General features: G+C 38.7%; 1 long non-coding RNA gene across 4 annotated transcripts in view; it reads right to left on the reverse strand.

Moving 5' to 3' along the window:
- Positions 1-25,762, reverse strand: part of LOC122707756 — a 248,160-nt gene that overhangs the window by 59,732 nt on the left and 162,666 nt on the right. Inside the window, exons 3-5 of one of the 4 annotated variants that reach the window (XR_006344904.1) lie at positions 25,190-25,250; positions 8,935-9,017; positions 1,778-2,472 (exon numbers count right to left, since the gene is read on the reverse strand). This is a non-coding gene — a long non-coding RNA (uncharacterized LOC122707756). Of the gene's footprint in view, positions 1-1,777; positions 2,473-8,138; positions 9,018-25,189; positions 25,251-25,762 lie in introns of those variants that run through there. The other 3 variants (XR_006344905.1, XR_006344902.1, XR_006344903.1) reach the window with 3 other exon arrangements.

A 25,762-nucleotide genomic window follows, 5' to 3' on the forward strand; every position in this document is an offset into this window, starting at 1 on the left:
TTTCTCTATTACCTGTCTCCTACTTATGAGGCTACAATTACATACATATTAGGCCTTTTGAATTGCTCCACTGGGCCTGAAGACTTTACTCATTCTTATTTAAAAAAAAAAAAAGAAAAAAGACTGTTTCCTCCTCTGTTTTTTATGTTGGATAATTTCAATTCATCCATTTCTAAGTTTACTATCTTTGTGCTCTGTCATTTCCAACTTGCTGTTAATCCATTCAGTGATTTTTCTTTATTCCAGATATTTTATTTTTCAGTGCTAGAAGCTATATTGATTTTTTTATAGTTTATGTTTCTGTTTGGATTTCATAACTTTTCAGTAACTAGGAACATAGTTTTCTTTATACTTTAGCATAGTTTTAATAGTTGTTTTAAAATCCTCACCTACTAATTTCAAACAATTTCCCCCCACTCCCCAGATAATATATTCTTTTGTGGGTTTTTGTGTGTGTGTGTGTGGATACTCTGGATTATGTTATTTCCTTCAAGAAGTATTAACCATTTTATAGCAGATAGTTAAACTAGCTGAAACTCCAACAACAAATTCTCTCTCCTCTGTACTTGACAACAGCAGACTCCCACTTCATTCTTCCAGCCTTTGCTATGTTGTTTGGAATCTGGTTCTTGAAGCCAGAAGTCTGATAGTTTTCTAGTTGGATTTCAGCCCTATGGGCTTCCCCAGTGGCTCAGGTGGTAAAGAATCTGCCCACCATGCAGGAGACACGGCTTTAATCCCTGGATTGGGAAGATCCCCTGGAGAACTGAATGGCTACTCACACCAGTATTCTTGGCTGGAGAACTCTTTGGACAGAGGAGTGTTTACACTGGGGACTGCTATCAACCTAACTGTATTTAAACATTTGGAAATTTACCCTGTGTTCTTCCCTTCTTATAAGTGTTGATACTGCTCCAATATTTTCCTGGTTTGGCCATTTTCACAAGCTTTCAAGGGATTCGTTTAAAAAATTTTTCCCACTGTTTACAAGTATTACCTGATGTAGGGTTAGTTCAATGAGTTACTTGGCTTTTATGAGAAGTAACACCCTCCCATGAGTGAGAAATAAGTTTTGTGTTACTCACTGGTTTAGGAAGTTTCTTGTACTATAGCATGATTTAGGCTATCTTAACTAGTACAAGGTACCAGCGCAGTATTTTTGTTTTTATTTTTTAATAATTCAGTTTGGTTTGGAAGCAGAGCTTCTTGAGTTTTTATATAAGGTATTCACAGGCATAATATCATTTTTATTGGCTTTCATAAGTTTGCTGGGACATCAATATTGCAAGATAAAATTTCTTAGTCATGGTACTTTTCAGAAAAGTAACCCCTAAAAGTATAATAAATTATTCATTCACCACTGATTTTCTTCATATTATCACCCTACATCCTACCCACTAAGAACCCCTGAGATATCCCATTTTTCTTTTCCTTACAGTTCAAATTACTCTAGACACTTTGTATTTCCCCGTTTTAAAACTTAAAACTTTTAACCAAACCAGCTAATTCTTTGTGTCAGTATTTTGTTTCATTATAAAATGATACAGGGCTTCTTTTCCCATTTATAATATATGTCCAGGAGCCTGAATTGATAAAACTCCTTCATTTCAAACAACCCAATAGAATTATGAAAAGTGAAAGTCAGTCAGTCATGTCCGACTCTTTGCGACCCCACGAACTGTACAGTCCATGGAATTCTCCAGGCCAGAACACAGGAGTGGGTAGTCTTTCCCTTCTCCACAAGGATCTTCCCAACACAAGGACTGAACCCAGGTCTCCCACATTGCAGGCAGATTCTTTAACAGCTGAGCCACAAGGGAAGCAGTCAATAAATAGCTCTTGCTTTGAACTTTATTTAACATCCACTGACAAAATATTGAAAACTTACTATTTACATCCCTCATTTTACTCTAATCACTGATAGGCGAGGGTAGGGCTACCTGTGTTCACATATTCGCTGTTAGTAAATAAAACACACAGTGTCTAGAAAATAATATAATATTGCCCAAAGTCACATACTGGGTTTATATACTTTAACCTATAAAAAATATTCTCAAGACAAGTTGGAGATTTAGGTAATTTCCCAGATTCTCTTACGCATTCAAGAATGTCACATCTCTGTTCTTAAATATCTTTCTGTTATTTAAGATAAGCTGAGAAGTTTCCCCCCGTTTATCCCCTCTCTCTTCTTCCATTCGTTCATTTACCTTGTCTTTTTGTTTCTTACCCCTGTGGTCCCACATTTTCTCTGCTAGTTGTCAGTTCCACTTCCAAGGGCTTTCCACTGCAGTGGTACAGGTTATTATAGTTTCTTTCTTAAAGGAAAGTGAAGAGAAAAGAAACCCATTCTTCCCTCAGAATGTGGGGGGTCAGTGAGAACATTTTTTCATACCATCAAGATTAGTTATTCCACGAGCATTATATGAGAAACTCTGCACCCTTCTCATCCTCTCACCTGGTACGTGTTCCAACCTGCCAGAAGGAAGAAGAAAATAAAACAGCGTGACACCTACACCAGGGGTTGCAACAGGTACGGTGGCGCAGTGGTGAATGGCAAATGGAAGCTCGGTCTAGTGGGAAATCAGGCACACATACAAATAATTCTAACATAATGAGGAACAGATCGGAGTAGCAGGATTAACAACATAATCAAACACGGAAAGGAGTACAACTCTGCTACTTTGCCTGGAGGGTTTCAGGAAAGTTTTTAACACAGAGATGCGACATTTGAACTGACCTGAACTGAATCACACCTCTAGCCCTTAGGATGACAATTCTTTCTGCCTGAAGCATCCTTTCCCAGCTCCTTCTTTGCATGACTGAAAACTGTTCTTCAGGTATTTGCCTAAATGCTTCCTAGTTATGAGCATCTTCATGATCACATTTTCTGTGATGATTAATCCACCCCTCTATCACAGCCCCCTCTTGATCTTCTTCCTACAGTTAATCCCCTTCTTTACTGATGATGTATTTAATCATTTTTTGGTATTCATTCATTTATCATCTGCTTTGCCAAGTTGAATGTAGGCACCACAAGGGCAAGAATTTGCATCTCAGTCACTATTATATTCCTAGTGCTTAGCCTCATGTCCATCACATTGCAGGTGATGAATAAATATATAGTGGTTATATATTTAATTATATAATATATATAATCACATATCATACATATACAAGTATCAATTGATTTTAATATAGTTACTTCTATGTATGTCTGTCATTTCCATTAGATTCTGAACCTCTAAAGAGAATCCAGTTGTAATCATTTTGCAATTTCTTTTTGTATAGCCATTCCTCCTGCCCTCTCATAACATGGTAGGTGCTCAATAAGTTCTTTGTGCATAAATAAATACACACATTGTTCCTTATCCACTATTTTTGTTGGAAGGAAGGCTTGAAAAAGCATCTTAGGTTGGAATTTTTTTTTTAATTTATCAGAAAGTTTTAGGAAAAAAATAAGTTGCACTACTCCAATTTAAGCAAAAACAGTTCTGCCATCTCACAAAAAGAAAAACAAAGACAAATTTGAGACCACTTTCTATATTTGATTGGAAATAAAATAATGACAAGATGAAATATTCAAGAATGTGACCACTGAATAGAACCCTGTTGAAAATGTTTTGATTTTTATCCTTGGACATATCTTGGTAGGTTAGCAGTTTACAAGGTGACCAGAGATGACATTTCCTCCCTGCCAATGCTGGGTACATTCCCTTTGCCTGAAATGTGGCAAATATCTTGAATTTAAGCTTTGATGTCCTAGTCTTCAGATGACTTTTCAAGGCCCTTCAAGTGACAAGTCTCCCTGCTTGAAGATGATACAGAGTCAATAGAAGTATAAAGTTTTAAGATTACGTACTGCCTGATTTTAAAACTTACACTTGGTCATCATAAAATTTTTTTCTTTTTCTTAGTTTTATACCTTAGTGGGGCTTTTTAAAGCTTTGTACCCATTTCCATATACATATATATATATGGAATCCAGAAAGGTGGTACTTATGAACCAATTTGCAGAGCAGCAGTGGAGACTCAGACATTGAGAACAAACTATGGACATGGGTGTGGAGGGAGGAAGGAGAGGGTGAGACCAATGGAAAGAGTAACATGGAAACATGTAGACTATCATATGTAAGACAGATAGCCAATGGGAATTTGTTGTCTGACTTAGGGAACTCAAACGGGGGCTCTGTAACAACCTATAGGGATGCAGTAGGGTGGAAGGCAGGTTCAAGAAGAGGGGACATATGTGTGCTTATGGCTGATTCATGTTGATGTATGGCAGAAACCAATACAATATTATAAAGCAATTATCCTTCCATTAAAAATAAAAATTTTTAAATAAATAAATAAATTTATATATTAACTTGGCAAAAAAAAAAAAAAAGAATCTGCTATGAAGGTCAATTGAATGATAATTAAACATTTTGCAAAGCTTTTGCTGTTGACTGAACTTAAAATGAACAAATATTGTGTACCTATTATGTACACAGCCAGAATCAAACAGATATCACTGGTTTCATCATTGGATGCAGTCTAGTGGGAGATGCTGACACCATAGCAGGCAATTACAGTTCCACATGATGAGGCTAGACTAGGACATACATTTTATCTTGTGGCAGCTCTTAGAAGGGCTGTTTAATCCACATGTAACCAGGAAGAGCATTCCCTACCTGCATGTCAAATGATATAAAAGATATTTTGATCCTGCTTAACTTTTGCAGAATAATCTGTATCATCTTCAGAATAGCTTTTCTTTAAACATTGCCATCACACTCTTATTTATTAAATTTTATCCTTAGAATGGAGATTCCCTGGTAGCTCAGTTGGTAAAGAATCTGCTTGCAATGCAGGAGACACGGGTTTCATCCTGGGTCAGCAAGATTCCCTGGAAAAGGAAATGGCAACCCACTCCAGTATTCTTTCCTGGGGAATCCCATGGATCCAGGAACCTAGAGGGCTACAGTCCATAGAATCAAAAGAGTAGGAGCAGTTCAGTACAGTTCAGTCACTCAGTCATGTCCGAGTCTTTGTGACCCCATGGACTGCAGCACACCAGGCTTTCCTGTCCATCACCAACTCCTAGAGCTTACTCAAACTCATGTCCATCAAGTCAGTGATGCCATCCAACCATCTCATCCTCTGTCATCCCCTTCTCCTCCTGCCTTCAATCTTTCTCAGCATCAGGGCCTTTTCCAGTGAGTCAGTTCTTCCCATCAGGTGGCGAAAGTATAGGAGTTTCAGCTTCAACATCAGTCCTTCCAATGAATATTCAGGACTGATTTCCCTTAGGATAGACTGGTTGGATCTCCTTGCAGTCCATGGGACTCTCAAGAGTCTTCTCCAACACCACAGTTCAAAAGCATCAATTCTTTGGCACTCAACTTTCTTTATAGTCCAATGCTCACATCCATACATGACTACTGGAAAAACCACAGCTTTGACTAGACAGACGTTGTTGGTAAAGCAATGTCTCTGCTTTTTAATATGCTATCTAGGTTGGTCATAGCTTTTCTTCCAGGGAGCAAGTGTCTCTTAATTTCATGGCTGCAGTCACCACCTGCAGTGATTTCAGAGCCCAAAATAATAGTCTCTCACTGTTTCCACTGTTTCCCCATCTATTTGCCATGAAGTGATGGGACCGGATGCCATGATCTTAGTTTTCTGAATGCTGAGCTTTAAGCCAATTTTTTCATTCTCCTCTTTCACCTTCATCAAGAAGCTCTTTAGTTCTTTGTTTTCTGCCATAATGGTGTCGTCATCTGCATATCTGAGGTTATTGATATTTCTCCCGGCAATCTTGATTTCAGCTTGAGCTTCATCCAGCCTGGCATTTCTCATGATGTATTCTGCATATAAGTTAAATAAGCAGGGTGACAATATATAGCCTTAACGTACTCCTTTCCTGATTTGGAACCAGTCTGTTGTTCCATGTCTGGTTTTAACTGTCGCTTCTTGACCCACACATAGATTTCTCAGGAGGCAGGTCAGGTGGTTTGGTGTTCCCATCTCTTTAAGAATTTTCCACAGTTTGTTGTGAGTCGGATACAACATAGTAACTAAAACACCAACACAATCCTTAGAATACTGTCTTAATTGATACTCAGTCTACCCTGTCTAAATTAAACTAGTGCTCACATAACCAAGCCAGCTCTGAACTCCACATTATGAGAGCTCCCTGCAGCTAAAAAAGACACGTTAAGTCTAGCTTTGTCACTCAATAACCAATCTTTAGTGTATGAGAAACAAGACTGATAGGCTTTATATCTCTAGAGTAATTATTATAGAAAATGTGCGGTAAATCAAAGTTTTTGAATTGGTGGGGTACGAAGTTATGAGATGAACTAAACGTGCTATAGAAAAACAATTAAATTTTGCAAAGCACAGGTAAGTTACAGGAGAAAAGCTGAATTCACAGTCACATCAGGATAATACAAGTTCTAATGTGGCCTGTCTGGAGAAGTTCCAGGGAAGAAATCTCATGGGGATACTAGTCACTGGAGACAGTATAGTTAGATTAAAAAACTGTATCTCCCCTACTCACATGACCCACTACTACTGAGCACTCACCCTCTCCCAGCAACCAGGGCCAATTATAATTTATTGAATGTATTGGCTTAGATGTTTTTCTGTACTATTAGGCTGAGAGTTTCTTGACAGTTGGGATCAAGTCTCTGAATCCTAAAACCTAACAGAGTAGTAACATAACTGTGGTACATAAAGCAGGTTCAAACAACACTGCCAAATAATTAATCATTGGTTGAACAATTAAATATAAGTGCTGAACACTATGCCAGTTAGATAGCTCCCTGATGACAGCTATCTCTGTGGTCAGTTTGTTTTGTTCACTTTATTCCAGAGCACTTAAGACTCTCAGTATGTTTTTTGTTGAATGGCTGAGTACAGTCTCTCATGTCTTTGTAATGTAGATATGTCTCTACAGACAAAATTTTGTCAACAGAGTGAGTATCCTGCAAATATCTAAAAGGTATTTAGAGTTGTAGGAAGTACCCACGCTGCTGCTGCTAAGTCGCTTCAGTCGTGTCCGACTCTGTGTGACCCCAAAGATGGCAGCCCACCAGGCTCCGCCGTCCCTGGGATTCTCCAGGCAAGAACACTGAAGTGGGTTGCCATTTCCTTCTCCAATGCTTGAAAGAGAAAAGTGAAAGTGAAGTCGCTCAGTAGTGTCTGACTCTTCATGACCCCGTGGACTGCAGCCCACCAGGCTCCTCTGCCCGTGGGATTTTCCAGGCAAGAGTACTGGAGAGGGTTGTCATTGCCTTCCCATCAGTTCAGTTCAGTTCAGTCACTCAGTCATGTCCGACTCTTTGCGACCCCATGAATCGCAGCACGCCAGGCCTCCCTGTCCATCACCAACTCCCAGAGTTTACTCAAACTCATGCCCATCGAGTCGGTGATGCCATCCAGCCATCTCATCCTCTGTCGGCCCCTTCTCCTCCTGCCCCCAATCCCTCCCAGCATCAGGGTCTTTTCCAATGAGTCAACTCGTCGCATGAGGTGGCCAAAGTATTGGAGTTTCAGCTTCAGCATCAGTCCTTCCAATGAACACCCAGGACTGATCTCCTTTAGGATGGACTGGTTGGATCTCCTTGCAGTCCAAGGGACTCTCAAGAGTCTTCTCCAACACCACACTTCAAAAACATTGATTCTTCGGCGCTCAGCTTTCTTCACAGTCCAACTCTCACATCCATACATGACCACTGGAAAAACCATAGCCTTGACTAGATGGACCTTTGTTGGCAAAGTAATGTCTCTGTTTTTTAATATGCTGTCTAGGTTGGGCATGACTTTCCTTCCAAGGGGCAAGCATCTTTTAATTTCATGGCTACAATCACCATCTGCAGTGATTTTGGAGCCCAAAAAAATAAAGTCTGACACTGTTTCCACTGTTTCCCCATCTATTTCTCATGAAGTGATGGGACCAGATGCCATGATCTTACATCTATTTCTGCTTCATTGACTATGCCTTCCCATAGAGCTTCCTTAATTCAACTTCTCATATCTCAGTTAAAGAAAAAGTATCCTTCTCCAGATACTTTCTTTGCTTGTCCACTCTGGTATAGTAAGGCATGAACTTCAGTAACGAGAAGTGGGAAGTATATTTTGTATGAGCAGAAGATTAAGGAATAGGGTTTTCCAGCCTCCAACTGAGAAACACAATTTACTTATTTAGGATGGAATTTTATTTGCACGTCAAGATCTATCCAGCCAGGATTAGAGCCATGTGAGAAAGAGGAAAAAAAAAAAAAAAACAAAACGCAAAACCCAACCATCACAACACTGGCAAAAAAACACATTTTCACAGGTTAGCAATAAAGCAAAACATTTTTCATTTTTGCCTCAAATTTTTGGCACAGCCAAGGGACAATTTTCTCAAATAGAATGGAAGAACACAGAGGAGAATGGCAATATGTAAGTGGACTGATCATAAACACTGGAAAAGGATGAACATTCTAGATGCTGGTCAGAGGCGTGATTTTTTTGAGGAGTCTTTAGCAGGGTGTCTTGCTTGCTTTCCGTGTCTGTTTCTTTCTTTCCTTTTTACGGAAAGGCATATTTTCCTATCCATTAAGATTTATAGTTCTCTGCCAACTACTTCACTGAAACAAGTTTTCCCTTTAACAATGCACATACTAGACTGTAATGTACCCATAAAAATTTCTTCTCAGATAGTGCTTACAAAATGCATTTCTTTAGGACTCAGGACAAATAGAAATACAGCATGCACCATTTAGAACCAAGTATGGCTCTCACTTACTAGGAGAATGTGTTGGTACCACCGTTGTTTTATCAGAAGATCAAATTCAAGAAATGAAACATCTCCAGGTTGGGACAAACACATAAACTAACAGTTTTTGAGAAAAATTAGGGCTGTCACTGAATCCTCTGGCTCATCTGATCTTCTGTATGGCTTACCCATTAGCTGGACTCCAAGAAATGCATCTTCATTTTCCCATCACTGCCAGATCCATGAACTTGGTGGCATTGACCATGGCACTCTAAAAAAAATGAACATTTAAAAAAGAGATTTAAAAACAGAGAAAATTTCTTAATCATGCTTTCATAACTTTTGGTGAACAGTTGGTTTAAATTTCCAAATAACTCTTTTCAAAAGGATAGTATCAAAACATGCAAAAAATAAAAAGACTAAATAAAGCACAATAAATTATTTCACTGCTAAGATATTAGATTTCAAAGAGGGAAGAGAGTACACATAAGGATATTAGAGTGGACGCTATTGGATCTTTGGGAATTGCTGTCAGATATTGATGAAAACAGAGAGACTGTAGGAGATCAGATAAAAGAGAGAAATGATTACATTTGGAAGAACAATGTGGACTACGTGGCCAACAGAGATTTCAAATGTAAGCTAATAGCAGCCCACGAAAGAACAAAGTTGGAGCCAGTCCCACATCTTTAACCACATTTACAATCATTCAGCATCTGTAAAAATTTTTACATAGCATTTTTGCTCATTTCGAAATTTGCAAAATACATATTTAATAGGTTTAGCATGTCAGTCAGTCATTTCGTCCACGGGCAGTGAAAAGGATTTGTGTTTTTTAAAAACGAGCTGGGTTTTGATGCCTCTGCCCTTTCAGCTCTGCCCCAGCCAGCTGTAATCACGGCTGATTCACAGCCCAGAGATGCTGTAAACAATGTGTTCTGTACATTTCAGCATCCACACCGCTGAGAAAAGCCATCATCTTATACTTTCATCTTCTTTCTCCCAAATTTCACATCCCAGCAACCTGGAACAGAGAGAGCATTTTCAAATTGCTTATTATCCTCCTTACCTTACCAAATACCACCGAAGAGAAAAAATAAAATAAAATAAAAGATACATATTTTCACAAAACATATTTTCCTATCTGATAGGAATATTAACTGTTACATTTGAAATGATCAGAGATGATTCAAACTGAAACATAATTTGAAAAAATAATAATTGAAAAGCCAGCTGGGATGGTAACTGGGAAGTGAGCGAGGTCGTCCAGTTCTGCAAGAGAAGGGTTGTCAAATACACCTGGACTGAAAGTCCCTTTTGTGATGATTTCATTATATTAAGACAACCTGAAGTAGTCACAGCATGAATGGCTGTCTGTTTCATTTCAATTATATAGATGTTATTTTACTACAAGACTCAAGCTTTTCAAAGTGTCCCTGAAACTTTTCAAAGGATAGAAATGCATTCCATCCTTTCTTCCTATCTCTGGTAGTCTGTATTTACACTAAGTCAACTATTGAAAAGAAAAAAAAAAAAAAACCCAAAAAACAGTCAATATCAAAGGCATGCTAGAAGGGCATCTTGAATTAATTAGTAGCATAGATCCTACTCTTCCTATAGCTTAGGATCTATTACAACAGACATTTGCTTCCAGATGGGGCATCAATACTTCAATTATGGGGTATGAGAACCTCAATTAATAAGTGACTGGACTGGAGACCTTTCTTATCTTTGTGGGTAACAGAAAAGAAATACAAACAGAAACTTGTAGGTGAAAATCTCTCAACAGTACCCAAATTTTATTATAACTTATAAACCGTAAACCGATTTGATATTAAAACTTCCTTTGGTGTTGCAGAAACAGAGGTTTGGAAAGCTGCTCCACTCCATTCATTTCATCTGCCATCTGTAACAACTTCATACTGACTCCATATTTATGTGATTCTATACCCAGAGGTTCATATCAGAATACCATGACTTGCAGCTGAATTACAAAAAGAATTATGCAGATATGGTATAACACAGAGCATTTCTTTCAGGGAGATAGTTTAGGAAGGGGGCTTATTTTCATAATCTGTTTTCCAATTTCACTGGAAGAAGGAGACATAGCTCAGGGTAGTACAACATTATTAGAGAATTTACATCTGTTGGTACTTTTCAGTAATATCTTTAAGACATTTTTGAATTTGTTTCAATCTTGATTAGAGTCGACACAATGAACAAAAAAAATATTTCTACACAATGGCAAATCCTAACTGAAAATAATATTGTTTTAGTTTGGGGGAGGGAATATTTTTCAAGGAAAGCCTTTCACTTTGTATTTTGAAAGAAAAGAAAAAGTACTAATGAGAATTAGTGTCTTCCTTATAAGAAGTTACCTGTTCATCTGAGATGATTTAGGTGGCATGGTGGTAAAGATATGGGCAAAATAACCTTTTAGTGAAAATGTCTTGCAATTTGATAATGAATCAATGTCACGGCTTTTTTGGTGTTTTTCTTCCCAGGGTCTCTCTTCACATTCTAGTTCCTAGATTACAATCTAGTATTGTGGTAGTAAAGTGCTCTGGAATGAGATATCTTGGGCCTGAGATCTCAACCAATTCCTTATAACTGTGAATTGAGCAAGTTACTCAACATTCCTTAGGCCCAGTTTCCTTCTCTATAATATAGTGGCCTTATTTCTTCCATTGTAAAATTGTTTTGAAATTGAGACAATGCATAAAAAATGGTTCATTCACTGCTAAGTATGTAGTAATTGCACTATATTTAATATTACATTGGCAAAATTTTTAAACTAAAGAGTGATTATCTGCTGCTTAGCAATCTGGCTAAGGAAAACTACAAGCCTTGTAAAATGTCGAGGACTCCCACCCCCAGGACAAGACCCTCAGCCTTTCAGAATGTGGTTACTGCTCATGACCCCAACCTACATCGAGTCAACATGTTATTACTATTTTATCAAGTAAGTTCAAACTTCTCTCCTCTTAAATCCACACCCTCTTCACTGGTCTAAGCTCTCCATGCCTTAATGGGCAGGACAACTTTCTCTCAATGTTTTATTTCATTTTCACTCTACTCTGATGACCACTCCTCAAGTCCAAGTGTACTATCCTGGAACTATTATTGTTGTAAATCAAATTCCCAAGAAAAACAGTATCAGTAGATTTCTTTTCACTTAATGTATTATCAGACAATATGAAACACAGATCTAACAAAACACATCTCCTCAATCTGTGAAGAAATGCCCGTAAGTTGAACCACAAATTTGGTTTCATATCACTGACTCTTCTAAGAAAAAGAAACAAAATAAGAACAGATTGCCCTTGCTGATTATATTTGAAGAACCTCCCTCATGTGATAGAGAGGTGTCAACTCTAATAGGTTTTTCAGATGGGTATTGTTTAGTTGGTTTCTTATTATTACGTTGTCTGTTTTTATTCATTTTAAGGGAGTAACAGATGAAAATATTCAGCTGTCAAAAGCTCATAGGTATGAGTTATCTATTGCTGTGTAGAAAACTACCCCCAAACTTAATGACTTACAGGAATGACCATTTTATTTGCTTGTTACTCTATGTGTTAGCCGTTCAGGCTGGGCTCATCTGGGAGGCTCTTCCGCTTGTGTTACCTACGGTCACTTACAAAGCTGCAGTCAACCAGTAACGAAACTGGAGTGTCATGGGCTAACTTGGCCTCACAGAAATCTCTGGAAATTATCAGTAACAGTTGACTGGGACACATGTCTCCAGCAGGAGAGCCTGAGCTGGTGGCTAGGTTCCAGAGTACAAGTACAGAACCATAAGACCTCCTGAGAATTAGATTCACATGCCATCATTTCTACTTCATTCTGTTGGTCAAGCGTCATGTGGCTAAGCCCAGAGACTTGTATACACAGAGAGGAATTATAGCATCCACACTGCAAATATTCCGCCATGCCACATAAACCTTTGTAAGAATCAATTAATCCATACTTAATTTCTACTCATCTTCCTGGTTCACTTAGATGACTTTTTTCCTTACTATACACTGCGTGCCAGGTGCTAGTGATACAGAAGGAGCTATATACGTGTGTGTGTGTGTGTGTGTGTGTGTGTGTATACAGCTCTTGCTCTAAATGATTTCATCTCTGCCAGAGAGTAAAGTTTAGTACACTTCCTGGATGTGAAGTGGCTCAGTGACCATGTGATGCAATTAGTTGTGTTCAGCTGAACGGCTGAACCTGACCCGGCACTGCAGAGATGTCTGCTATTCATCACAAAATGGACTGGGCAACAAAGTGTACATGTGCTGTTTACAAACTCAACCTCACTACTTCATGACAGTAAATTAATCAGTCAGTTCAGTTCAGTTCAGTCACTCAGTCATGTCCGACTCTTTGCGACCCCATGAATCGCAGCACGCCAGGCCTCCCTGTCCATCACCAACTCCCGGAGTTTACTTAAACTCATGCCCATCGAGTCAGTGATGCCATCCAGCCATCTCATCCTCTGTCATCCCCTTCTCCTCCTGCCCCCAATCCCTCCCAGCATCAGGGTCTTTTCCAATGAGTCAACTCTTCGCATGAGGATAGAAGCAAGCAAATCAAATATGCTTTTTTTTTTTTTTTGCTAAGACTAAATTAATTACATTGTCATCACACTTGCATGACAAAACAGGTTTCGATCCCCACTGAAGCAGATTAGGGTGGTAGTTAAGAACTTGGTTATGCAAAAGAAAACAGAAAAAAAATATATATATATACATATATATTCTTTTTTCATATGTAAGTGAAGTCTCCATATTCTCACCAAAAAATAGAAGCTATACTATAATCTATCTCATACAGTTATATTGTGGAACAGAAAAAAGAAAGTGCAAAGTGTATAAAAATCTTCATTACATATATAACAGTATTATTATTTTTTTTTATAACTGGTGAAGAAAAAAGGACCCTCATTTAGAACTGTTTGCTGAAAGATTCAGAATCTGAACTTAAGTGTCAACAGTTTCTCTCCTTTACCCCCTAACTTTCAAGGATTTTGAAAAACCAAACAAAAATTAATAGAAGAAGCTTTAAATGTAGTATACTGGTTTGAATTGGGATCAGCTGTCTTTTCCTGAAACATTTTTTTAAATTGGACATAACATTAAAGAAAAATGTGCGTGTGTGTATATTTACTACTGATGGTAGCAAATGACTTCTGATTTTCTTTTTTTCTTGCTTTCTTGTAATAGATTTTATTTTTTAAATCTCTTACTCTACAAGATGTATTGAGTATGGAATAATAGAAAAAAAGAATACCCACTTGACATACTCTAAATTCATTCCAGGGCCAAGAACTGCCAATTCAGAAACAAGGACTAAAATTCATTAAGTCATTAATTCGTAAAGGACATTAAGAAGGAGGGTCATATTTCTGTGTTTTCAGTAAAGATATGCCAGGAACCTGATATTTAGGGCCAAATTCCAATTTTAAAATTTAGCTTTTATTTACCCTAAAGTTGTGATGCTGTACCAATTAAGGAATAAAACATCCCTCTGCACTCTGGACACCACCAACTGATGCTATAAGATTCTTGCAGCTGACAATGCCTGATTCTAAGTTGCGATTGTTGGACTTCATTTGGTTATGTCATCACTTGAGCATTATTTAAATATGTTTCTCCTTTTAATTCAATTTCCTGTTTTGTTTTCTCAAAACCATAAATTGTCTCTTAAGAAATTTTACAAAATGCATATTATTTTCCCCTGAGACCTGTGCTATTCCTCAACTGGGCACTGCCTGCCTGCCAAATGACATTTTTTTTTTTTAAGTTTTCCCTTTATTGGTTTTGCATAATGGTTGCAACAATTTTCAAGTAATGAAAAAAGAATGAAGAATGTATGTCCTTTCCAGCAGAGAGCCACAATGTTAATGTTAAAACAAAGCAAAACAAAACAAAACTCCACCCTCCAAGTGGTCTTGGACACCCAGCCACCCTCTTCCCAGTTCCCTTATTTGGATTTAAGATGTTTCTTATCGTTTTTCCACTTGTTCAAAATAAACTACTTATGCCCAAAGAAAATCTGCCATGAAGGACATTCGTGGTAATGTTCTTGTGGTTTGGGTTGGACCCTAGATCCACTACCAACTAGTGTAGAATCCTTGGGGGACGTGACCTAAATTCTCTGAACCTGTACTGTGTCACTTGTAAACAAAGAATAATGGAGCTTACTTCACTGGATTGTTTTGAAGACTAAAGATGTGAATGTGAGCGTGCCCAGCACAGTGTAAATTGAAGCTGAATGTGAATCAGTTGTCTGTTTTAGGGGTGAAATGACCATTTTCTGCCCTCAAGGCACATTGTGTAGATGGAGAAGGAGGACACGGGGAGAGAGGCAGTGATGAAAAGCAAGCACGCTGGAGAGACACGCTGACGTGATGGGGAGAGACCAGATCCTATCCTGCTGGATGCCAGAAACAGATACTGGATCTGCACAAAATGGGGTTTACCCCAGTTTTGCATCCACAATAGCACATAATATGCACTAATGATTGCCAAGTTTTTTATAGCCCAAAACAAGTATTACCATACACAGGAACCTATAATGGAAGTCCATAAGCCACAGCTTGTGGACCAAATCTGGCCCACTGTCTATTATTGTAAATAAAGTTTTATTGGGATGGAGCCACATGTATTTATCTAAGTACTGTTTATGTGGCTTTAGTGCTACAATGGAGAGTCAAGCCTTTGCTACAGAGATCTTTCATGGCCCACAAAGCCAAAAATAGTTACCATCTGGCCCTGGTCCTGTATAGAAATTTTACCAAACCCTGGCCTATGGAATTGAGTTACCTATTCACTTCTGCCTGATAGAGAGAGGGCTCTTGGAGAACCTCTAATTCACACATCATGTAGTTCTTTGAAGATTATATTTTAATGTAGAGGCTTCATTTCCCCAAGGGAATTATTTGCTCAATGCTTTTTTAAAGGAGAACCTAATTTTATTAAAAACAAACAAAAAACAAAGAGTACCGATGATGTGCTGAGGCATGTCACTAGCTATAGTAGGCATCTTGACAGAGGAAGGGTACCATACTGCAGAGGATGAACTAACGGCCCTAGGGTGGACCCCTCCATGCTGACTATCAGTATAAAGCCAAAGCTAAGGTAAACACAAAAAGAAAAATGAATACCACTGATTTTATTTTCATTCCCAGTCTTCCTCTGGATCTGCACGTCTGCCCTGGTACAACTAAGTCACTTCAGTTGTGTCTGCCTCTTTGTGACCCTATGGATTGTGGCCCGCCAAGCTCCCCTGTCCATGGGATTCTCCAGGCAAGAATACTGGAGTGGGTTGCCCTGCCTTCCTCCAGGGGATCTTCCTAACCCAAGGATCGCACCCATGTCTTTTATGTCTCCTGCATTGGCAGGTGGGTTCTTTAACACTAGCACCAACTGGGAAGCCTGTCTGCCTTGGACTCATGTGAAAGATCACCACATGGAGACATTGGACAACCATGTGACAAAAGACACAGGTTCATGGAAAGCTGACTTGTAGATCAGAGCTCCAGTTACAGTATTCATGCTACATGCTGACCTTTCTGCCTTGGCAGAAATTGTGTACATGTGGTCCCTCATTCTCCAAGGTCACGTTCTGGGTGCTAGGACACGATGTGTGGCTGTGGTTGGCTGGCCTAAGGAGGAGGTGAAAGAATTGATATTTGACTTGAGGTCATATCCTCTCTAAATGGCAGCTGCTTATACTGTACCTACTGTACAAGAGAGGCCAAGTTGGCATGACTTTTTGACTCTCTCTGCAAAATCCATTTGGATCCATTTATTTTACTACTATCAACCTGGGGGGCAAAGGAAAATTCAGCCCTAGGAATGTAGAAACCACTGTACTTAAAATGATATCCTTTGCTTATTCATTTTAAGTAGAAGGCCACACAGACAGAGAAAAGCAGCAGGCTCGTGAATTGAGATTTAAGGTCCATTCTGGCTAAAGGGTCCTCCCTGATGCTCAACCCTAGAGGCAGTACTCCTCAGTCTTGAATAATTTCCAAACCTTCCACGCCCAGGAGAGTTTTGCATGTTGAGAGACTGCAGGACGGGACCTCGTCACATTCCCCAGAAAGTTCAGGCTGAAACTGCGCTCAGGCCAAGTCTGTATGGTGCGCTGCTCTGTAATTGTTGGGTTTCTTCCAGAAGGCTCTCAACACATGGGACTCCAGTGAAGTTCAGCATGTGGAAAGGGCTGAAGCCTGAAGCCTGAAGCCTGAAGCCTGTGTGTTTGTAATGGAAACTGAGCAGGGACCCTGTGATCCAGGTCTGTATCTGTGACGCCATAAATTGTGTTTCTCTGAACAGAGCAGCAGAAATGCCCATGGTGGGTGGAGGCAGGGAGAGTCTGTAAAAGGCTCCCTCAGGTAGGGAGGTGGCAGGCCCTCCTAATAAGAAAACCATGAGTTTAAGAAGATCTTTACAGTTTGCAAAAGTACCTTCACATTTAAGATTCTCAGAACAAGCCTCTGATGTGGGTAAGGCAAGCACTGTTTCCCTCTTTTAATATATGAAGCATCCGAACCAGAGTAGTCAAAGGTCTTTCTCAAGGTTCATAGACAGCCAGGCAGAATCAGAGCTAATGTCCTTTGATACCTAGTTCAATATTCTTTCTAATGAATTATTCTCTGATTTCTGTTTCCATGTGACTGTCTAAAGCTAGCAGAGGTATTCAAACACAATACCTATCCATGAAATAAATATTATGCAAACACTCTCAAAGACTTGACCAACCTGCGGCAAGAGTGAAGGACAGGAAACATTTGCCAGTCATAATGATTACATGAATAAATGCTTTGAGAACATAAAGCTTCTTTTCTGAAATATAATCTAGTATAACTAGAAGTTTGGAATGGTCCCTTCAATCTTGAATGGGAACGATTTCACAGTCATTGATGAGTAGGAAACAGAACTGAGTCAGGCACCACTAGCCAGTAATTCTGTAATAGACATCAGCCAAAGTTCAAGGAACTGAGTCACCTTAGAGCAGGGGTCCCCAACCTCCAAAATCTAATGCCTGATGATCTGAAGTGCAACTGATATAATAATAATAAAAATAATGTGCACAATAAATGTAATGCACTCAAATTATCCCAAATCCCTCCCTCCACACAGTCCATGGAAAAACTGTCTTCTACAAAATCAGTCCCTGGTACCAAAAAGATTGGGCACTGCTGCCTTAGAGGACACACAGATGTCCATGAAGACAGCAGTGAGAAGAACAAGGTTAAGACCAAAAGTGAGGCCCATGGGAAAGCCCACTCCATCAGAGGAACAGACATGGCTTTCTGCTTATACACACACCCACTGAGTCCTACCATGATTAAGTAAAAAAGTCCTTGAGCTTGCTCCCCATGGCTTAGAGCATCAAACACGCAGTGCATTCCACTATCTGATACTCCTCAAGGTGCTCAGGTAGCCTGGACTCTACTGCTCTCGTTTGTATTTGTCCCACCTGACCACATTCCCTCTACCCCACCAACAATCCAAAGATATGGAAAAGGAAATCAGAGGGATGCAGAGCTCTTTGGAGTATACGGTACTGAAAAACAAAGTCTAGCCAAATCACAAGTCAAAAAGATACAGTACCAATTAGGTATCAAGGAAATTCATGCTAAAATAAGGGAACTCAGTAGCCAGACCCTGAATTTAGGTTAGCTGGGTTAGCTGTGTTCTCTCCACAGATACTTGCATAATCACAGAGCTCCATGCATCTCCCTTAGAGAGTGAGAATATGAACGTTTTTATTTCTTTTCTTTTTATACTTTTTAATATGAATAAAGCTGGAATTCACACAGCACTAATTAAAAATAAATGTAGACTTTTTCAGTCTCCCAACATAGAAGAATATCAAACATTGACAGAGGTAAAATAAAACAGAAGTTATACTACATTAGCCAGAAATGTCTTTTTCAAAAAAAAATTACGTGTTTGAGGAAAGGAGGACTAAGTGGCATAGCTTGTTTTGTAACTTCAGTACTTGTGATTGGTTTGTTCCTATTTTCTTTTCCTTCCTGGTTCAGTCTTAGAAGGTTGTATCTTTCTAACAATTTGCCCATTTCTTCTAAGTTGCCCATTTTATTGTAGCAATCTATGATCCTTTGTACTTCTTTGGTGTCAACTTCTCCTTTTCATTTCTAATTTTATTGATTTGAGTCCTCTTCTTTTCTTGGTGAGTTTGGCTAAAGGCTTAACAATTTTGTTTGTCTTCTCAAAGAACCAGCTTTCAGTTTCATTGATCTTTGTTATTGTTTTCTTCATGTCTATTTCATTTATTTCTGCTCTTACCTTTATGATTTCTTTCCTTATACTAACTTTGAGTTTTATTTGCTCCTTTCTCTAGTTGCTTTAGGTATAAAGTTTAGTTGGTTATTTGAGATTTTTCTTATTTCCTAAGGTAATACTGTTGCTGCGGCTGCTCCTAAGTTGCTTCAGTCTTAACTTTCCTCTTAGAACTGTTTTCATTGCACCCCGTAGGTCTTAGATTGTCATCTTTTCATTGCCATTTGTCTCTAGGTAATTTTTTATTTCCTCTTGGATTTCTTCAGTGATCCATTGGTTGTTTAGTTAGCTCATTTTTTTTTTTAATGATGAAATCATTAATTCAAAGTATCATCCTTCTATGTAATAAGACATATGGATGGCAACAGGCACATGAAAAGATGCTCAACATCACTAATTATTAGAGAAAAGGAAATCAAAAATATAATATGGTGCCACTTCACTCCAGTCAGAGTGGTCATCATCAAAAAGTCTATAAGTAATAAATGCTGGAGAGGATGTGGAGAAAAGGAACCCCTCCTACACTATTGTTAAAAATATAAATTGGTACATTCACTATGGAGAACAATATGGAAGTTCCTCATAAAAACTAAAAATACAGTTACCATATGAACTAGCAATCCTACTCCTGGACATATATCTGGAAAATATGAAGTTTCTAATTAAAAAAGAGTCATAGCAGCACTATTTACAATCGCCAAGACACAGAAGCAATGTACGTGTCCATTGACAGACAAACGAATAAAGAACATGTGGTGTATATACACAATGAAATATTATTAATCCATATAAAAGAATGAAATAGGACAACTTGCAGCAGAGAGAGATGGATGGACCCAGAGGTTTACATACTATGTGAAGTAAGTCGGGCAGAGAAAGACAAAGATCATGATATCACTTATATGTGGAATCTAAAAAAAAAAACCATACAAATGAACTTATTTATAAAACAAAAACAGATTCACAGACATAGAAAACAATCTTATGGTTACCAAAGGGAAATGAGGGGGAGGGATATGTCAGGAGTTTGACATTAACAGATACACATAACTATATATACGATAGATAGACAAGGATCTACAATATAGCACAGGGAACTATATTCAAAATCTTGTAATAATATATAATGGAAAAGAAACTGAGAAATAAGTGATATATATCACTTTGATGTATATCTGAAACTAACATAACAGTGTAAATCAACTATTCTTCAATATGGAAAAATTTTTGATCAGAGCCAGGGTTCATTGAACTCAATAAATTAGCATGATGGCTTCATGATGAATCCAGTGGTTGCCCACTCTGTTGTCACTTTTCAACTTCATGTTCATAACTACATAAGTAAGAGGCCTCAGGATCCCTGGTGCTCTGTACAATTGTTTAGGGTGTGCCCTGCATAAGAGAGCCTGTCCAGGAGGCTTAGATCTCACCCCTGCACTCAAGGAATTCACTTGGCATCCATCTCTAAGGGGGGAAATTTTTTTTTTTAGATTAGATCAAAGGTACTGGGTGAGCTAGCTGGCAGCTTGGCCATCAGTAATCTCAGCTTTGATTAAAAATAAAATCAGGAAATCTTATAAAACATGTCAAGAAACATATCGCCAAAGTCCCCCTTTGAGAATAGGGTAATAAGTGACATTGTAAGAGAATCAGAGGGAAAGAGGCTTTATTCAATGATTTAGCATGAAGAATTTATGAGCATTACCACTTTCATCAAAAGTGGCATTAAAAATTACTATCACCTGCTGTGTAAGAAAGAACAGTAGCTTTACTTTGTGATAGCACTGAAAGTTATTACTGAATCAGTATCTGTACACTTCCTCCTTCCCAACTTTTCCCTCCTTCTCTTTCCTAGCATTTCTGTCTCTCTGCTTACATTGTCCATTTTTTCTTGCATGCTGTCTACTTTATCTATTAGTGCTCTTAACCTATTAATCATCTTTATTTTAAATTCCCCATTTGATAATTCCAGCATCCTGCCATGTCTGGTTCTTATGCTTGCTCTGCCTTTTCAAACTGTGTTTTCGACCTTTTGATATGCCTCGCAATTTTTCTTAATACTCAGATATCATGTAAAAGACAAAAAGAAATACTATAAATAAGCCTTAGTAACATGGTGGTGAGATGGGAAGGGAAATGTTCAATAGGTCTATGATTAGGTCTCAGACTTTTAGTGAGCTTTGCCTCTGGGCTGTGAACTTCACTAGAGTTTCTTGCATTTTTTCTTTTCTCACTTACTTGAGGCAGGATGGGTAGAGCTGGATAGAGTTGCGTTAGTTCCCTGCCCTAGGTCAGTTCAGTTCAGTCACTCAGTCCTGCCTGACTCTTTGTGACCCCATGGACTGCAGCACGCCAGGCTTCCCTGTCCATCACCAACTCCCAGAGCCTACTCAAACTCACGTCCACCATGTCAATGATGCCATCCAACCATCTCATCCTCTATTGTCCCCTTCTCCTCCCACCTTCAATCATTCCCAGCATCAGGGTCTTTTCCAATGAGTCAGTTCTTTGCATCAGGTGGCCAAAGTACAGGAGTTTAAGCTTCAGCATCAGTCCTTCCAATGAATATTCAGGACTGATTGCCTTTAGGATGGATTGGTTGGATCTCCTTGCAGTCCAAAGGACTCTCAAGAGTCTTCTCCAACACCACAGTTCAAAAGCATCAATTCTTCAGTGCTCAGCTTTCTTTATAGTCCAACTCTCATATCCATACATGACTACTGGAAAAAGCATACCTTTGACTAGATGGGCTTTGTTGGTAAAGCCATGTCTCTGCTTTTTAATATGCTGTCTAGGTCAGTTAAGTTCTGATAACAATGCCCCAGGAGGGTAGGCTCTGGTTCACTGGCTTCCCCTGATGACAGAAGAACTGATTCCTCCGGTGTATTTCAAAATGGTTCTTCTTTCAGCTCCCCCTGCAGGAAGTTCTAGGAGATTTTTCCCTAGTATTTACTGTGGGAATCTGGTGGAGCTCTTGGAGGTAAATGTCACAGTGCTGTGGGAGCGCGCCTGTGACTGGATCCCCTGGAGTTGTTAATTCAGAATTTTCCAGTGAGCCGCCAGTAATCCATCAATTGCCATTTAGGTCTTTAACTCCTGCAGTGGTTTCTACTTTGTGAGTTTTCACTCTGGGAAACCCAGACCTCATGTGCAGACTTGACTGCCTCTCCAAGCAGTCTGCCTTGTGTTTCCCCTTCTCTCTCTTTTTTTTTTTTTTTTTAATTTTATTTATTTATTTTTTCCAGTGGGTTTTGTCATACATTGATATGAATCAGCCATGGTCCCCTTCTCTTATGAATACAAAAGAGCTGCTGTTGTTGCCACTCTCTTCAGCTTTTTCCTTTTAGGACAAAGTAGCAACTTCCAAGCATCTAATGTGAAAAACCAGAAACTGGAACTCTCTGTCCACTTTCTAAAAGGAAAGGATTCTGGATTTCTATGTCACCTTTCATGTTCTTTGTTAATACTGAAATCTGGATAGCAGGCTATTTCTCCAGATAATTGATGAGAGGCAGTTCAGTTCAGTTCAGTTCAGTCACTCAGTCGTGTCCGACTCTTTGTGACCTCATAAACCACAGCATGCCGGGCCTCCCTGTCCATCACCAACTCCCAGAGTTTATTCAAACTCATGTCCGTTGAGTCGGTGATGTCATCTAACCATCTCATCCTCTGTCATCCTCTTCTCCTCTTGCCCCCAATCTTTCCCAGCATCAGGGTCTTTTCAAATGAGTCAGCTCTTCACATCAGGTGGCCAAAGTATTGGAGTTTTAGCTTCAACATCAGTCCTTCCAATGAACACCCAGGACTGATCTCCCTTAGGATGGACTGGTTGGATCTTCTTGCAGTCCAAGGGACTCTCAAGAGTCTTCTCCAACACCACAGTTCAAAAGCACCAATTCTCTTGTGCTCAGCTTTATTTATAGTCCAACTCTCACATCCATATATGACTACTGGAAAAACCATTGCCTTGACTAGATGGAGGCAGAGTGGAAATTTTACTCCCCAACACCTCGGCTCAGAGGAGCAGAGAAAGGAAAATTGTGAGATAGTGAGTAGCATGGATTATTTCAATGAGAACAACTGGGGTAGATATTTTTAGCTACCACTCTGCAATATGGAATTCTTGGGGGAAGGGGAAGCTATTCAGACAATATTTTTAGGAAGCTTTCCTCGTATCATTTAGAGTAAAACCCCTGCCTCACATCCTTTCAGAAAAACTGTAGGAAAAAGTCAACATTATTTCCCAAGGCTTCTATAAAATGATCTATGGAAAGAGGAAATCAAGTAGGAACCTAGTGATATTTATTAGAATTATTCCTCAAATGCTAGTGAGAAAAAGCCTGCCTGCCAATGCAGGAGACTTAAGAGATGTGGGTTCAGTCCCTGGGTCAGGAAGATCCCCTGGAGGAAGGCATGGCAGCCCACTCCAGTGTTCTTGCCTGGAGAATCCCATGGACAGAGGAGCCTGGTGGGTACAGTCCATAGAGTTGCAAAGAATTAGACATGACTGAAGCGACTTAGCATGCATGCATGCATGCAAATAGACATTCCCCATTGTAACATTTGCAGATTAAGAAGCTTGGAAATATAAAAATTCCATTGCACAAATTACATTAATTGAGGTAATAATTTAAAGCTCCTGAAATAATATTTTGTTGAATTCGATGAATTAGATTAATTTTAAAATTTAGCTATTAAAAAAGTAAGAACTGACATCCAGTAGAGACGAGCTTTCTAAGCATAAAGCAAAAATCATAAAGGAAAACAGTGTATTTGAGGAAAAAAGTTAAAATTCTCTCTACACTAAAAACACTAGAAATAACATACTAGGGGAGTAATATTTATAAAGTATTATGGTGGACAAAAGGTTACTATCCTTAATTATAAAAACTACTATTTCTTTTACATCAACAGGAAAAAGAGGAGTTCTTAATCGAAAAAATACACAAGGGGCACAAAGAGGCAAATTACAAAGGAAAAATAAACAAATGAGTCGATGTTCAACTTTACCAGCATCACACAATGAGTTCCATTTTCCGCTATCAAATTGGCAAATGTTAAAACCAAAATGAACTCCCTGTGATGGTAAGATTATGGGAAAGCATGTGCTCTTATAGGCTGCCAGTTCAACAGTACCTCTGTGTAGCAGATACAAAAGTGAATAAGAAAGACAGATTCAGCCCCTGTGGACCTCTAGGTCTATGGGGAAAACACTGTAAACAGAGATAGGCATTAAATAGTCAAAGCGTTTAAGACCTTAAGCGTAGCTCCAGAGTAGGATACACATATATCATCCCACTGCTCCCCTAACCCTGTGGTTCGGGCACAGACTAGCAAGGCTGGAATCAAATCATTTAGGGGTGCATGTGATGTATAAGGTATAGCTCAGTGTAAAGAAGCAATGTTATACAGCAGAGCATCTCTCTATGACATCCCCAGAGGCGGGGAGGGGGCAAGGCCAGAGAAGGGAACACTTTTCCTGCTAGTCAACATTAAAAATGAACAAAGAAACAAACAAGCATAAAACGATTTCCTCTTCTTAGAAGAAAAGGAAACTGTAAATATTTATAATTTAATATAAAGGTTGACCTGACACGTTGAATGTTTTAATTCTGGCGTCCCAAGCCATTTCTTACCCTGAAAATTGGCTTTCCTTCCCACCCCCCACCCCCTTGTTATTAGCGATTCCCTTGTCTTGTGCATAAGGGAATTTTCCTGTGAGGGGCTCCAAGCACTTTCAGAAATGCTTGGATAGCAATTAAATGGTTTCCAGGCCTTGGGGGTCTTTATTTCTAACTCAGTTCAACAGCATATCCTGGGATGTTTATTGCACTCTGGAAAGTAACTCTGTCAAAGGCAAAGGGATAGAAGATCCCTGTCCTGTCTTCCATTTTCTTCAGAGATGGTATCATGAAGGAGCTGTCAGCTCTGGGAACTGTCAAACTTGATTTCTGCCATCTGCAGAACTGAGGTGGGAAGATTTTTTACAATCATTCTTTCTGATCAGTGAGGAAATTCTGTAAGAACATAAAGCTATTATAGCTCTTCTGTTTTCTCTTCAGCTCTGAATACAAAGTACAGAAGTGTATAGAAATTAAAGTAGAATCTTCAGGGCTTCTCCCTTCAAGGTACTTACCATGAGTTGGGTAAAACTGTAAATATTCAACAAGGATGGGTGTATTAGCAGATACAGTCTTCTAGAAGAAAAACAAAAATGACAATATGTGTAAATATCTTTAAACTGCTTATGTATTGACCCACTGGAATTTATCCTAAGATGACAATTAAAGAGAAGCTCAAAGTTTCATGTGCAAACGTGATCCTCTCAGTATTGTTTAAGATAGTAATATTTAAACAAAAATACAACAGCCTGCAAACTATTTAATAAAAGATTACTATGAAATAATGTTTTTCTTTTCTAAGACTTTTCTGATACAGAAAAAATGTTCTAGGGGTATTTTAAATCAAAATTAGTTGTAAAACAGTATGTTTATTAAATCCAAGTATTTTTAAAATGTGAATAAAAATGAAAATAACCAAAACTATATGAATTAAAGTGTTAATAACAATTTTCCTTGAGTGCTAAAAATGCAGATGTTCTGGCTTATATTTTGAAATTTTCTATACTTTATAAATGTTTATAAAAAGGAATAATTGGGGAAAACAGATAATTATTTCAAGCATTACTTTTCTGGATTTACACACACCA

The sequence above is a fragment of the Cervus elaphus genome, chromosome 14 (assembly GCF_910594005.1).
Source record: "Cervus elaphus chromosome 14, mCerEla1.1, whole genome shotgun sequence".
Classification (NCBI taxonomy): Eukaryota; Metazoa; Chordata; class Mammalia; order Artiodactyla; family Cervidae; genus Cervus; species Cervus elaphus.